This window comes from Carcharodon carcharias, chromosome 32 (genome assembly GCF_017639515.1).
Source record: "Carcharodon carcharias isolate sCarCar2 chromosome 32, sCarCar2.pri, whole genome shotgun sequence".
In the NCBI taxonomy this organism is placed as follows: Eukaryota; Metazoa; Chordata; class Chondrichthyes; order Lamniformes; family Lamnidae; genus Carcharodon; species Carcharodon carcharias.
In genome coordinates this window covers 22969794-22985374 of record NC_054498.1, presented here as the reverse complement: position 1 = coordinate 22985374, position 15581 = coordinate 22969794, and the positions used below count along the sequence as shown (strand labels likewise).

The window sequence follows — 15581 nt, the reverse complement described above, 5'->3', positions numbered from 1 at the left end:
TCTCAGCAGTGACTTTTCTATCATATATTTTTGTAAAAAATGTAACAAGTACTTCACTAATTATTAAAGGATACAATTGTATCTCATGCTATATTCAACTAAACAACTATTCTGAAAGCAAAATTGACAATATTTCAATTTAGACTAACATGAAGATTATTACTAAAATTTTGGAATGATTTGCTTTGAGAGATACTGTTATCAGAAGTGTCTGCTGCTGAAATGCCTTGTGCAATTCTATTATCCCAGATGGCTGTTTAACACCAAAACTTTGGCTTTAGTACCTTCAAATAATTTACTAGTTCACTAGTTAGCTAATCAAAGCTGAATTGTAAGCCAACAACAACAAAACACAGCTAAACAAGTAGATGAATACAGCCCTCAAAAACACAAACCAGAAGAGACTGACAGCCTATAATGTAGGAAATCATTTTCTGGGTGTAAACTCCCTGCAGCATGCTTTCTTTGGACTGGTTGGCACAGTGATTCACCAGATCAATGCCAACTGCTTCCTGGATATCACTTCAATGAAGTCTGAGGTGGTGGACAGACGCCTCGCCAATAGTTCATTACATTTCAAAGGCCCCTCAGCTGTAGATTACATCAAAATTTTGAAGCAATGGCCAAACAATTTATACCATCCTAATCAACAGAAATCCAGCTAAACCACTGCAGATGTCAACTATTTTGTTGCTTGGTTTTAAAATGTTTCACTGCATGTTGCAAAGAGAATGCAACTGCATGAGTTTCACAAAGCCTCACCTGAGGGCCTAAGCTCTGGAATTCACTCCTTGTAACTCTCTGATTCCTTTCCTCACTTTCCCTCTTTAAGACACTCCTTAAAAATTACCTCTTTGACCAAACCTTTGACTTAATATCTTTTTATGTGGCTAGGTGCCATAATTTGTTTTATAATGCCCCTATGAAGCTATAACTTTCTGTTGAACATTCTAGACATATATAGCAGCAAAGTTCTTTGGGGGGCGGGGTATGACAGAGATAAGGAGGTACTGAGCACAGTTTGTTCAATTGGATTTATGGAAGGGGGACCTCAAAAGTATAACTAGAACTGTACTCATGGTCAAAGGAATTGAACTTCAAATTAGCCAAAGTACCCGCAAATATAACTATGGGATAAAAATACCAATGATATAATTTCAGATTGTCAGTTAATCATGAACAATGAGGGGAGAGAATCAGGCCTTAAGATGAATCAACTCTGACAACAGTGACATTACAATAAATTTCACATATGGCCTCCAAATCACATTCTGTTCTGCAGATAGGGGAAAAGCACTTCAAAAATCTGATGACCAAAAAGTAACACGACTGCTCTGAAAAGTTTAGCCACCTGTGATTAATTAAGAATAGAGATATGGCTAATTGTATTTCCTAAATAAAAAAGAGTAATGGACACCAATGTTGGGCAAGTGGTCCACCCTCAGATTTGTTCTGTGTATGCACACACACTTTAACCTTTCTATGCATTTAGTGATAAAACAGTTAAGATGAAAATCAGAGTGTCCGAGTACTTAGTAAATAAACATGCGCATATGAAGTATGTTTATCTGTATGAGAATACATGCGAGGCGTTTTCTCCTGAAGTTAGCACATGTGGTTAGGAACAGTGTTGCTGTAACCACACCAGTCTACACTTAAATAGCTGCGTGGCTGCCACATCATTTACATTACAGTTCTCATGGGGACTGGAAAACTACAGCCCCCAGGATGCTTTGCCTGCTTCCCTCCTGCTTTGCCTGCTTCCCTCCAAGTTGTATTGGCATTCACTGTGCAAACCTTCAATCTTAAGTTTAAACAGTAATTTACCCAGGCAAAGCTGCAGCATGAAAGCAGAAGGCAGTAGCTTGGCTCTGATAGTCCTACACATTGAGCTAAACAATTGTCGCACTCTTAGTGTAAACTGAACTTTATCATCTGCATAATAGGCTCCACCCACTGCCTGTTGCATGACTCCTTTCATCAGCTGTCACAACAGAAACCTTAAATGGATCTGGACTTAAGAAATTTCTGTCACTTACATCACAAGTTTCCACATTACTAACCTCACAACAATGCATCTTCCTGCCTGTAAAGAACAGCTAGAGAGTTTCTCCTTATGAGAACTGAACTAGTTTCAGCAGATGCAATCATTAGCCAGGGAAACTTGACAACTTGTTACTTTGTGTTCCTCTGTACAGTACTTAGTAACTTCTCTAAGCAAGTTCTTGCAAAGAGGTAATTAAATCAAAACAATACACGATCACAACAGAGATAAACATAATATAGTAATGTTAAGACCACCATCCTCTCACTACTTAAACCTGAATGAACAAAACAAGAATATCCTCCCTCTACAGGCAGAAAGGATGTTAAATATTCTGGCTTTCTGGGGTGTACATGCGGGGGGAAAAAAAATCACAAAAATAGCAATTATCCAACACTAAACTGATGTTAATCAAGAGACAGGACATATCTGAGAATGCCCTGTTACAGCAGAGGGTGTCTTTATAGAAGATATTGAGAGGACAAAACACAGTTTTAATCTGCTGAACTGATAACATACCTGGTGTAGGGACACCAAAAGCTGAGTAGAAAGGCAGATATTGCTCTGCTCTCAGCATAAAAATTCATTCAATTATAAAGGCAAAAAAAGGACAGACTTTTCCCCATCACTTATCAACAATTTAATTGTCATAAATTGAATAAACAGCGAGACTTCCACATTAAAATAAGGTGGAGTAAAACACATCTGTCATACAGATAGGGATCTGGGAATCGATAATAAAACTAAATACTTGCAAGGAATGAAAAGTTTACAAGACACACCGGGAAGTTCTGTCATACTTCCCTCGGAGCACGACAAGTCTCTCAGACACATCCTTCAGGGATTTACTTTTCAACTCCCTCTTATACCATGTCACATACAGAGGCTGAACAGTGATAGGAAGCAACAATGTGATTTGTTGTGAAATTCTGTGCATCAAACAATCACTTAACTTGCAATTTGGAGAAGTAAAATAAGAGCTGATTTTTCTCACTACTTATTCCAAAAACAATGGAAATTTTAAGTTAAGACATTCTCGAGGTGTTGGTGATTACAAATAACCATGACCTTCTCAAATCACCATCAATCATCATCAATATCGAATGTATACACTGCAAACAGCAATGAACACCCGCCCTGATCTCAATTCACTGAGTCAAACTAAACAGGAATATTTTTGCTAAAGTTTTTTTTTAAGATTTACTTCCACTGTTGGCACCATCTCACCACCACAAAAGCCTCAGTTTACTGAACCATACATCAGATAAACTACATTTTCCTTATGAAAAACTTTTCTATGAAAACACTCATGACCATTATCAGCAAGTATGCAGCATTTAGCCTTTCATGCAGTTAAAAAAAACCAAGTACAGTCGATTCCAAAATCAGGCTCTAGAGAAAGCATTCAAGAATTATCTTTTGACTGAATATATTGTGTTTATCTCCAAATAAACAATTACAGTTCAATTTACACTCTCTATCTCAGTAATCTCATCCTGCCCCAGAATCCTCCAAATTCACTATTTCTGGTCTCTGATTTTAATTGCTCCACCAATGGCATCCATACCTTCAGCAGTCTGGGCCCCAAGCTCTGCAATTCCCTCCTTAAACCTCTCCAACTCTATATCCTCCTTTAAGACACTCCTTAAAGCTTACCTCTTTGGCCAAGCTTTTGATGAACTGCCCCAATATCTCCTTGTGTGGCCTGGTGTCAATTTACTTTATAATGTTCCTGTGAAACGCTTGGGGACTTTTAAATTACATTTAAGGTGTTATATAAATACAACTTGTTGTTTCATCCTCTTACCAATTCTTTATCAATGCATCCCACCTCCCTTTTCTCTCATGCTTTATATTACACTATCCCAGTCCCTATCCTTTAGCGACAGTCATATATATATGTATACACACCCCCAGCCTTCTTTTGTGCTGCTTATTAATTCCTCCAATCCTTTCCATGCAGTGTAAAACGCAATACTTCACTTACTAATGTAGCCACTGTTTTTGAGAGTTTGCAGCTCCCGGCTGGCATATCAAATCCCTCGTATTAAACAAATCAAGCAGGGGTACAACACACAGGCTTGACAGGGTAATTCAGTGATTCACAGAGAAACCTAACAAATCATAATCAGGGACATGCAACCTAATGGTCCTAAGTTGAACCCACATTAGCAGCCCACTTTAAAATATGAATCCTTGCTATACAAGTTGGGACTTAAAGTTACTTCTTACAGCCACCACGATGCATTACAAAATTACCACACAGCTGCTCTGCAGCCCCCAGAATAGATCACCAGTCTAGTCTTGTATTTAACTGGGCCTCACATCAGCACTGATTACTCTGGGATCCAATAGAAGTGCAAAGTGTTCAAAAGCAGGACGTATGGAGGGGGTACACAGTCACGTTGGTTGTAAAGCTTGTAACAAGCACGCATTTTAATCTAGGAGGGTCAGCAAATGTGCCTTCTCTTCTCCAGCTTCCCTAAATACAATGGGACTGCTCGTCAATTCGTATCAACCGATTTCTCCCTCAAAACAATGTTCAGCAGCCCAAACCTCCTAAAACATTTCACAAGAAGCTTTTAGTCTCAACCCCACTTCTTATTCATTCCACCTTGAACTTGAGTCTTGGAACACCCATCTCACAGATCCCTTTCGCACCGCAATAACAGGACTCCCCACATATCCTTATGTGCAGCAGTCACCCCACTATATCCTGATCTTCACATATTCACATCACTGATTCTTACCTGAAGGCAGCTTCTGTTTGTCTAGAAACTCAGATTACTCAGTGCTTTTTCATAAATTCTATATTGTAGGAATTTTGAAAAGACCACAACAAAAGTTTTTTTTCTCCTACACATCCTGAAATAACACAATTGAGAATGAATCTGCATTTATACAGTGCCTTTCATGGCATTGCAAAGTGAGGTGCAGCCAATGAATTGTAGTCACTGTTACCAACTAGGAAAGCTGGGCAGCTAATATATGCACAGCCTGCTCCCATAAGCAAACACGAGATAAGTGACCATATATTAGTCGTTTTGATAGAGCGATAAATGTTAGCAGAGACACTGGGTCTTCTTTGAATAAATGCTTTGTGATCTTCAACATCCATCAGACGGGGAAACGGAGACTGACACCTTTTTTTTTCAAAAAGTGGACCTATTTACCCAGATCTATAAAGCACTTAAAAGGACAAGGTGACAAGTTCAGATGGTGAACCTTTCGTTTAACGCAGAGCCACTCAACCTCAAGTGCTAACCTATTTGTTTTCAAGTCTGCTGCCCTCGCTTTCCGTTTAGACTTTGCAGCTTAGTATGAGGAGTTTTTTGACGAGTCTGCCTCAGACTGTGAGGATGGCCAAATAAACAAGTCAAGATGTTTACAGCCTGTCTTTGACATTAAAAGTTTTACAATGAGCTGGCTCTCCTGCACCCGCCCCCCCTCTGTCCCTCTTCCCTTTTGGTCTCGATTATCCCGATTGCAGCTCGCCAGCTCTCAGATCCTCCCCAAAGCCACAAGCCAAGCCCCCAAATTTCCCTAATCTCCACCCCCTCCCCATTCATGATCCCTCCCTCAGTGCCCCGTCCACACAACCCTAGCTGCCCAAAGAGCGCAGCAACTTTCCCCGTGGATCCACAAACCCCTCCCACCTCCCCCCCACCCCCCCACCCCCACCACTGGTCCCCGCCCCTTCCCTCCCCTCCGTCCCTCTGCAGGCTCCTCCTCGGATGGCCCTCAGCGCCAATCCCCGGCTCGCCTTCGGCCCCTTTCTCTCCTCGGATGCCCTCAAGAGCCCGATCCCTCTCTCCCAACCACCCCCCCAACCCCCCCACACACACACCCACCTCCCCCTGAAGGGGGAGGGGGGTGGTGCCCGCGAAGGTTGGATCTGCCTCCCAACCCCGACGCCGGGGGCTCCGGCCCGGGAGTTTTGGGGGGGGGGGGGGGGGGTGGTGGGGAGAGAGAGAGGTGGGAGGGGCTGATCGCCGCCCCCACACCAGCCAAACCACCGCCCCCCCTCCCCCACCCCTCCACCCACTCCCACCCCGTCCGATCGGCCGCTTCGATCCCGCCGATCGGGCTCCCCCTCCCCTCCCCCCTCCTCCTCCTCCTCCTCCGAACGCGAGGCCGAGGCGCCGATTGTTGTGCAGGCCGCGGCGCCCCCTCCTCCTCCTCACACACCGAAGCATCGCAGCCCCTCTCCTCCTCCTCCCCGCCGCCGCCGCCACTACCACCACCACCACCGGCGGCGGCGAACACCTCAACCCCGCGCGCGCACACACACACACACACACACACACCGCGCCCCCCTTCACTCACCGCTCCTCCGGCACAAGATGCAGACTAGCTCCCCCCCTCTCTGGGTGTCCGGGGAAAACAAGCGGCGCCGCCGCCGCCGGGAGAAATCCCTCCAGCCGGAGGGGAGGGAAATATTAAAAAAAAGCCAAACAGCTCCCGAGTGGAGGGCCGTCTGTTCGTCCGCTCGCCGCCTGTCAATCAACGGCGCACCGCGCAGGAAGTCCCGCCCTCCCTCCCCTCCTCCACCGCCTCCCGCCGCCCTCATTGGCCGGCGCCCCGCCACAGCGGGCAGCCCCCGCCGCCCGCCCATTGGCCGGCGCCCGCCGTCAATCACCCGGCTGTCGTCTGTAACCTGACAACCAGCCGCGGGGACGGAAGTCCCGCCTCCCTCCCCCCAGCGCCCATTGGCCTGCGGCCGGAGCTCCGCCCCTCCCCGGTCCGCCCGGCGCGGGAGGCGCCTGATTGGAGCGAGGGAGCTGCCCATCGCGCGGCTGGCACCGCCCCCTCCCCGCCCAGGGCGCTCCGGCGCAAAACAAACGGCGGGCTCGAGCCCCGCCCCCTTCCACGCGCTGATTGGTCAGCCCGCTGTATTTGTGGGGTCAGGGCCGTCTCTATTGGCCAAGCGCCACGTCCATCATCATAAAGGCTACGCATTTGCCTTTAATAGCGGAAGTGCCACGACTGGCACTGGCTCTATTACAGGGGGAAGCAGGTCACCATTTTCCACAGTGGGAGTCAGCAGTACAGGTTTGCATTCGGCTGCTGGTTTGTGGATGTTTTTCCTTTACCTCTCTACCTTCCCCCATTGCACATTATATTCCAAAAGATGATTAAAGTACAAGCTCTACTGCAAATTAATGCTGGGTCAGGCGACTTGTGTCGTTTGTGGACCAGTATTTTTTTCTTATTTTCTTGTATCGTTGCATTAAAATCTCTAAAGTGGTAGACTTTATTGTCAAACTCTCATGCCTGTACACGGTGGAATTTTCTTCTGGTTAGTTGTATGTGTTTCAGAAAGATGGCATTTATGCATTCAAATTAATTACGAATTAACACCAATTCAGACTGTTTATTTAAATTTAATGTTGTAATACTATTTTGACTTTAATTTTAAAAGGTATTGATGTCTACATGTATAACGTTTTAGCTTAATTGTGACCAGGAGTTAAAAATATTATCACAAATTCAATCTACTCAACTCAAATCTGTTGTTTCTATAGAAGCAAGACTAGGATATTCAGCATTTAGATTTTGGGAATGTCCTAGGGAGTTGAGTTGGGTAATATGGACAAACGTTTGGATATTGTAGGACATAAATTTCTTCATGGACCCAAGTTACACTTGTCAAAAATATTTTTTTACTGATGTGGCTTTAGATTAGGCAAGCTGCTGTTGTTATCAGTCATACTCCTTCAAAGCTTTGCCTCATGACACCCTTATTAGCTTTAACAGGAGACACCTGCTAGAAGTGCTACCAAACATAAGGCCTTGTTTACAGGAAACTCATCAACTTCTTCTATATGCAGTGTGAAGAGACCAATCTTACACAAACCAGTATTGAGCTACTTTAAATAGCAGCTGGTATCTTTCTTTGCAAGAAAAATGAGAGCCACAATGCTAAGTAGATTCTCTCTCACAGACACACTTTCTGCACTCCACCATTGTTGATTTTTATGCAGATTTGAGATTTATCATCAGTTAAGATCCAGGATGCACCTTGTGTCATGTGGAGCACTATAGACGGGGGGGAACTGCATGGCTGATCCCTGCTGTATTAAGTTAGCTGATGAGAATATGGGCCTCTACCCTGGACAATGAAGAGTGTAGGAAAAAAAACATTTGGTTCCTGTAATTGTAATCAAAATTGTACAATATCTGCATCAATGCAGCACTTTTACCATTAAAAAAAAACTGGAGAGATTGGAAAGATCAATGAGAGACTTGGTCAAGATAGTGGTTGGGTGCTATGGGAAGGCAGCAAGGTTTAGGAAGTGACTGAGTATGAAGCTGATTATTGGGGAGATGGGAGGTGTGCATGAGGCATAAAGGCCAGTCAGAAGAATAGAACTTGAATGGGCTTGCTGAACTGCAGGAGATTAAAGAAAGGAGCAGTGAAACAATGGAGGGATTTGAATGCCAGGATATACATGTTAAAATTAAGGTGGTTAGGGATCAAGAACCAATACAGATCTTTTGGGATAGACAATTGGGAAGCAGTACTTGGTGCAGGATAGGACCCAGGCAGCAACATTTTGGATGGTTACAAATAGTGGAGGCTGGCTAACAGAGCAATAGAACATTCCAGTCTAAAGATGACCAAGGGGTGAATCAGGGTTTCACTTGCAGATGGGCTGAGGTACAAGGGGAGGTGACCAATGTTAAGAGGTGAAATGAGCAGTCTTTGGGGAGGATATGGGGTCAAATAGTACACCAAGGTTGCAAAGTACTGCTGGAGCTAAGGCAGAGCCTGGGATGGGGGATGAATCTGGTGGAAATGGTGCAGATTTGTGGCAAGGCCCAGAAGAATTATTTTGATTCATCCTACATTTAGCTCATTCAACATTCTCCCCTCTATTTGCATCACCATTGGCAATCATGCCTTAAACTAGACACCAAACTCCAACTTCTTCCCTAATCCCATGTCTCCACCTCTCTTTAAAACTCTGCTCTTTGTCTAAGCTATTAGTCACCCCTTCTAATTGCTCCTTTGGCTTGTCATCCAATTGTTGGAAGATCATTTTCCAGATTAGGCAAATGGCAAGTGAGATTCGCTGTAGGAAGTGTAATAGTGGTGGTAGTCAGAATAAGGAGAATCTCCTAACTTGTAAGATAAGAAAATCAAATGTGATTGAAGAACAAAAATATGGAAAACAGATACATAAATCTCTCAAAGTAACAACACAAGTTGCTCAAGCCACAAAGTACTGGAATTCACTTCTAGAATGCAAAAGCAGGGTAGGATTAAAATTGTATATCATCTTGCTTAGATTACTCTTGGAGTGCTAAGTACAGTTATAGTGTTCAGACAATACAGCAATGGAGAAGTACAAACTATCATTGAATCATTATATCCTAAATAGAATATTGACTAGAATCTTCTCAGAATTGAGAGAATGCAACCAGGAAAAGTTGAGCAGGTTTGGAACTTTTTTTTCCTCTCTAGATATTATAAAGTAGTTTAATGTGTTCAATTTGGAGAAACTGTTTCCACTTGTGTTAGTGGCTAATATTCTAACAAATAAAGATTTTGAGGAATTTCTTTACACAATGAGAATGTGGGACTCTCTGCTTGAACTACTCTATGTGGCAGAGAGCATTGATGGGGAGGCTCAATCCCTACAGGAGGAAGGTGGGAAGAGGTAATTAAAAATGAGAAGGGGCTTGAGTGAAATAAATGCCAACATAATGCAGCTGGGATGAAAGATGCACTTTTATAGTATGGATTCTATGCAAAGGCACTGTACATACATGATATTAAAAGGAAGATTGGAGATGGTAGTGTTGGTCTGCAAGCGCAATGGATTCTGGGTTTTTAGAGAGTGATTAGAGCAGTTTTGAATGAGGCAATGCCTGAGGAGAGGGTGCAGTTTCCATTCAGGGGAAATTAGGTGGAAGTGCTTTCAGTAGGAATGAGTTATAGCTGCAAAGTGATAAATCTCAGGTTTGGCAGCATTTGTGGAGAGAAAGAGTTAACATTTTGAGTCCAGTATGACTACTCTTCGAAACTGAGGGGGAATGGGGTTGAGAGCAGATTGAGTAATCCGAAGATGAGCTTGGAGGGAGGATGTGTGGACTGATGGGAGAGGAGCAAGAGCGATTCCTTATTAGGATAGGAGAGCCTGGTTGGGGAAGGGAGGGGTTGTCTTGGTAGGTGACTGAAAGGGGTTATAGCAGCAGAGGCAGGACGGGGATGGTCATACCTGTGCCTCAAATGGCCAAACAGTTCTCTGCAAGAACCACTCAGCCAAGCCTATTGCTCCCTTTTCTCCATAGTCCTGCAGGTGTTTTTCTCTGCAGGGTATCATCTGATTCCCTTTTGAAAGCCACAATTGAATCTACCTCCACCACACGTTCAGGTAATACAGAAGGTGTCCTTTGGTTCTCAATCCTTCCACTAATGGGAATAGTTTTTTCTCTCTCTACTCTGTCCAGACCCCTCATGATTTCAAACCTCTTTTCAACCTTCTCCTCTTCTAGGGGAGCAACCCCAGCTTCTCCCATCTATCCACAAAAACTGAAGTCCCTCATACCTTGGAACTGTTCTCGTGAGTCTTCTCTGCATTCTCTCTCAGCTTTCGTATCCCTTCCTAAAGTGTGGTGCCAGAATTGGACACTACTCCAGTTGAGGCCAAAACAATACTTTTAAAAGTTATAACTTCCTTGATATTGTACTCTATGCCTTTTATTTATAAAGCCTGGGCTCCTGCATGCTTTAACAACTTTCTCAACATGCCCTGATTTGTGAACTTATACCCCCATGTCCCTCTTCTCGGGCAACCCTATTACAATTACATCCCTTATCTCATGTTGCTTCTAATCTTTTTCCTAACAAAATGATCATACTTCAGTTCTGTACATTAAATTTCACCTGTCCCGTGTCCATCCCTTCCACCAGTCTATCTCTCAAAAATCTATCACTATTCTCCTCACAATTTACAATATTTCTGGGTTTTGTCATTTGCAAGCTTTGAAATTGTGCCCTGTTCACCCCAAGTCTGGGGCACCTAATATAGGTCAAGAAAAGCAGTGGTCCTGGTACTGACGCATGGGGAATCAATGTGTACCTTCCTCTAGTCCAATAAGAAATGGAAATATGTGGATTCATGCCTCAAATCACTGCCTTTCAGGTAAAAAAAAAACAAATGGAAATTGTGTTGGGAGAAGAGTTTGAAAATTGACTTGACTGTCAGGTTGTCAAAAAAGCTAGTTGGAGAGCCTAATGCTAGTACAGAGGAAGCATACTGGGCCCAAAACACAGAGTATGATGGATCCAAAATGATTATTCATGCTTGATTGAGTCAATTTAGACAGAACTTTTGTGAAAATTACTTGAGCAATGTGGCTTAGATTCTCGGACATCTGTCTTTTAAACAGGAGATCCTGGCTTTGAATCCCAGAGGTACCTCTCACTGGTGAGTGGGACATTACTGTGGTCAATTAACAAAATACCGATTCACTTTACTTTATGGCTTCCTTGTTTGAATTGGACCTCAGAATATTCCAATTTTGTGGTGTCATACAACCAATGAAGAGTTACTATTAAAACTGGAGACCAAAAGAACTCCCTGACCAAGATGGGAAAGAGACGGCTGGAATTTCTTGGGCACGTGAGAAATCATGATTTAGAAAAAAGCAAAATACTGTGGATGCTGGAAATCTGAAACAAAAATAGCTGAAAAAACTCAGCAGGTCTGACAGCATCTGCAGAGAGGAATACAGTTAACGTTTCCATTTCTGATGAAGAGTCATACGGACTCGAAATGTTAACTGGGAGGTCTTGAAGACGCTAATGGGCACAGTCAAGATGTCTGTTCTCTAGATGGGCACATCAGGATGTAACAAGGATGGGTTACATTTTAGGGACTAGAAATATCTTAAGCAAAACCGATACACTTGTTGCTTCTGTCTCAGATGCACAGGTATACAAAAAGTCAATTTCAGATGTATTTACTGCTGCAGTGCTTCCCATTTTGACAGTTGATAGTCTGTCTTAAACAGGGTGGATTTGCTAGGCTGGGGTGTGGAGCAGTTAACTAATTTCTACTATGGGTGTTGGGGGTGGGGGGTGGAAATAGTGCTGCAGGAAACCTGTGCTTCAAGGCATTGAAAAGAGCAGCCTTTGGGAGCAATTACATTTGGATCCATAGGAAGTGATAGTGAGGGCCAGAGAATGAGTGGCTCTGATTTCTGGCCTGCCTAATCAGCGATGCTGAAAGCTTAGTTTCTCCTCAGTATAAATGTTCACCTCTAATACTTGTTTGGGGAAACTCTCAATACTTTGTCACATAAGGTGACAGCATCAAGCAGGCCATCATTGGGCTAGGAAACCATATTGCTCCTTCTAGTCCAACAATATTCATTGCAGGTCATTACCTGCCCCCACCCTCATTTTGAGACCAATAGTGTAAATAGAATGTCAGTGTGATATGACTGTAAAAGAAAATGAACATTAATCTCTTGCTGCTGTTTTTGATGTAAATGCTTTGTTTCCCACATATGTAACCACAATATTTATATGGTTATAAGAGCAGGTCAGAGGCTAGGAATCCTGCGATGAGTAACTCACCACCTGATTCCCAAAAGCCTGTCCACCATCTACAAGGCACAAGTCAGGAGTGTGATGGAACACTCTACACTTGCCTGGATGAGTGCAGCTCCAACAACACTCAAAGCTCAACGTCATCCAGGGTGAAGGAGCCTATTTGATTGGAACCCCATCCACAAACATTCACTCCCTCCACCACTGACACACAGTGGCAGCAGTGTGTACCATCTATGAGATACACTGCAGTAACTCACCAAGGCCCCTTCAACAGCACCTTCCAAACCCGTAACCTCCCCCCACCTAGAAGGACAAGGGCAACGAACACCTTGGAACACCACCCTTCCAAGCCACACACCATGCTCACTTGGAAATATATCACCGTTCCTTCATTGTCGCTGGGTCAAATCTGGAACTCCCTTCCTAACTGCACTGTGGGTGCACCTACACAACATGAACTACAGTTCAAGAAGGCAGTTCACCACCATCTTGAGGCCAATTCAGGATGGGCAATAAATGCTGGCCTAGCCAGTAATGCCCACATCCTTGTATTTATTCTTTCAAGCTGTCCAGGTCTTGCTGAATATAGAAAGATTGCTTCAGCACCTGAGGAGTCATGAATGGTGCTGAACATTGTGCAATCATCAGCAAATATCCTCAATTCTGACCTTTTGATGGAAGGAAGGTCATTGATGAAGTAGCTGAAGATGGCTGGGCCTCAGACACCAACCTGGGGAACTCCTGCAGTGATGTCCTGGAACTGAGATGATTGACCTCCAGCAACCACAGCCATCTTTCTTTGTTCTAGGCATGACTCCAACCAGTGGAGAACTTTCCCCCTGGTTCACATTGACTCCAGTTTCACTAAGACGCCTTGATGCTATGCCCAGTCAAATTCCGCCTTGATATCTCACCTCACCTTTTGAATTCAGCTCTTTTGTCCATGTTTGGACTGAGGCCGTAATGAAGTCAGGAGCTGAGTGGCAGTGGTGGGACCTAAACTGAGCATCAATGAGCAGATTATTGCTTAGCAAGTGCCACTTGATAGCACCATCAATGACCTCTTCAATCACTTTGCTGAAGCTCGAGAGTAGACTGATGGGGCAGTAACTGGCCGGGTTGGATTTCTCCCACTTTATGTGGACGGGATGAACCTGGACAGTTTTCCACAGCACTGGGTAGATGCCATGTTGCTGTACTGGAACGGCTCGGCTAGGGGTATGGCTAGTTTTGGAGCACAGGTCTTCAGTACTATTGTCAGAATGTTGTTCCAGGCCCATAGCCTTTGCAATATCCAGTACCTTCAGCTGTTGATAATACATGGAGTGAATCAAAATGGCTGAAGACTGGCATCTGTGAGGCTGGGAACCTCCAGAGGAGGACAAGCTGGACTGTTCACTCGATGCTTCTGCCTGAAGATTGTTGCAAATGCTTCAGCCTTATCTTTTGCACTGATATGCTGGGCTTCCCCATTTGTGGAGCCACCTCCTCCAGTGAGTTGTTTAATTGTCCACCACCATTCATGACTGGATGTATGTGGCAGGACTGCAGAGCTTAGATCGGATCTGTTTGTTATGGAATCTTAGCTCTGTCTATCGCTTGCTGCTTATGCTGTTTGGCACACAAGTGGTCCTGTGTTGTAGCTTCACCAGGTTGACACCTGGTTTTTAGGTATGGTGCTACTTCTGGCATGACCTCCTGCACTTTTCTTTGAACCAGGGTCGATCCCCTGGCTTGGTGGTAATGGCAGAGTGGGGGATATGCGGGGCCATGAGCTTACAGATTGTGGTTGTATACAATTCTGCTGCTGATGGCCCACAGCACCTCATGGAGTTGCTAGATTTGTTTGCAATTTAGCACACTGGTAGTGCCACACAACACAATGGAGGGTAGCCTCAAATGTTAAAACAGGACTTTGTCTCCAAGGACTTTGTGGTGCTCACTCCTACCAGTACTGTCATAGGCAGATGCATCTGCCAGGTAGATTGGTGATGAGGCCAAGTAGGTTTTTCCATCTTGGTTCCCTCGTTGCCTGCTGCAGACACAGTCCCTGTGAAAGAATAGATAAACATTTTTTTTATACATCTGTCCAAATTCTTGCTTCTTTTAGACATGGGAAGCACTGCAAATAGTTCTTACGGCATGCATCACCTTGGCTCCATAACACTCCCTCATTTAAGGCAGAAGGTTATAGGTTCAAACCCCACTCCAGACACTACTGACAGAGTGCTCCATTGTCAAAGGATCTTGGGTAAGATGTCAGACAGCAGCTCCTGTTACAGGTGGCTGTTTAAAGGTACCATTTAAAGAGAAGCAGGGAGAATAATCGTCTCTCAATTAAAAGCACCACTGAAACAAATTGAGTTTTCATTCACTTCACTGGAGCCTTACTGTGCACAAACTGGATGCCCACTGCACTTGGATGTAATTACATCCATGTGGCACGCTTTGAGGCATTGATGAGAGAGACAATCAGGCACTGCCAGTCTGCCTTTGCTTCTACAAAATGGTTTTATAGGTTTTGTTGTTAGCGAATTTCTAAAATAAAGGTGGGAGTGAGGCTGTGTCCAGCAGGAATCGAGACGAAAACCTTGAGGTCTCTTTGAGATGTAAGATCACAACTGGAGAGGGAGATGAATGTTGGACCAAGGCCAGATTTTAAAGGGGTAAATAAACTGGGTTGCGGCTTTAACTCCCACCAGCGGTTCAGCACCAGTTCTTAATGAAAGCTCGGATCGCTGCAGTAATTGGATCCACTCCCATGGAATTAATTTCCAGATTTGGGCAAACATTTCCGAATGAGTTGACTCCTAATACTTGGTACAGGAAATATGATCAAACCCATTGCCAAATCCCATCTTAAAACAGTCACACAGTTGGGAAAACTAATTATGCAAAATAGTTTGATCTCATTGTTCCCATTGAGAATGCATAACCAGATGATTAAATGACTGCAGTGTAAAGACTTAA

The 15581-nt window shown here is 44.0% G+C and overlaps 1 protein-coding gene across 4 annotated transcripts in view; it reads right to left on the bottom strand.

Annotated features, from left to right (window-relative positions):
- Positions 1 to 15581, bottom strand: part of sin3aa (SIN3 transcription regulator family member Aa) — a 133755-nt gene that overhangs the window by 107186 nt on the left and 10988 nt on the right. For 3 of the 4 annotated variants that reach the window (XM_041178344.1, XM_041178346.1, XM_041178349.1), the window contains exon 1: positions 6371 to 6537. The gene's annotated coding sequence lies outside the window, so the exon portion shown is untranslated. Of the gene's footprint in view, positions 1 to 6370; positions 6538 to 14560; positions 14662 to 15581 lie in introns of those variants that run through there. The other variant, XM_041178345.1, reaches the window with a different exon arrangement.